This window comes from Xenopus tropicalis, chromosome 8 (genome assembly GCF_000004195.4).
Source record: "Xenopus tropicalis strain Nigerian chromosome 8, UCB_Xtro_10.0, whole genome shotgun sequence".
NCBI lineage: Eukaryota > Metazoa > Chordata > Amphibia > Anura > Pipidae > Xenopus > Xenopus tropicalis.
The window spans coordinates 77924409-77924970 of NC_030684.2; positions in this window are offsets into that span (position 1 = coordinate 77924409).

Genomic DNA, 562 nt, shown 5'->3' on the forward strand with positions numbered 1-562 from the left:
GTTTTGCGATTTTTTCGGATTCTTTACGAATTTTTCGGATCCAATACGATTTTTGCGTAAAAACGCGAGTTTTCCTATCCATTACGAAAGTTGCGTAAAAAGTTGCGCATTTTGCGTAGCGTTAAAACTTACGCGAAAAGTTGCGCATTTTTCGTAGCGTTAAGTTTTAACGCTACGAAAAATGCGCAACTTTTCGCGTAAGTTTTAACGCTACGCAAAATGCGCAACTTTTTACGCAACTTTCGTAATGGATACGAAAAACTCGCGTTTTTACGCAAAAATCGTATTGGATCCGAAAAATTCGTACAGAATCCGAAAAAAATCGCAAAACATACGAAAAAGTCGCAAAATATTCGTTTTCAAGTCGGAACTTTTCCAATTCGGGTCGGATTCGTGGGTTAGTAAATCAGCCCCTAAGTGTGCAAAAACAGTAATGTATATAAATAAATGTTGGTGTAGAGTTGCTTGAGCATCATTGCTTCTCCTGCATCCCAGGAGGTAATTATAGACCTATGTGCTAGAATCTACAAACCACGGACAAACTGAACATAGTACCATAGTG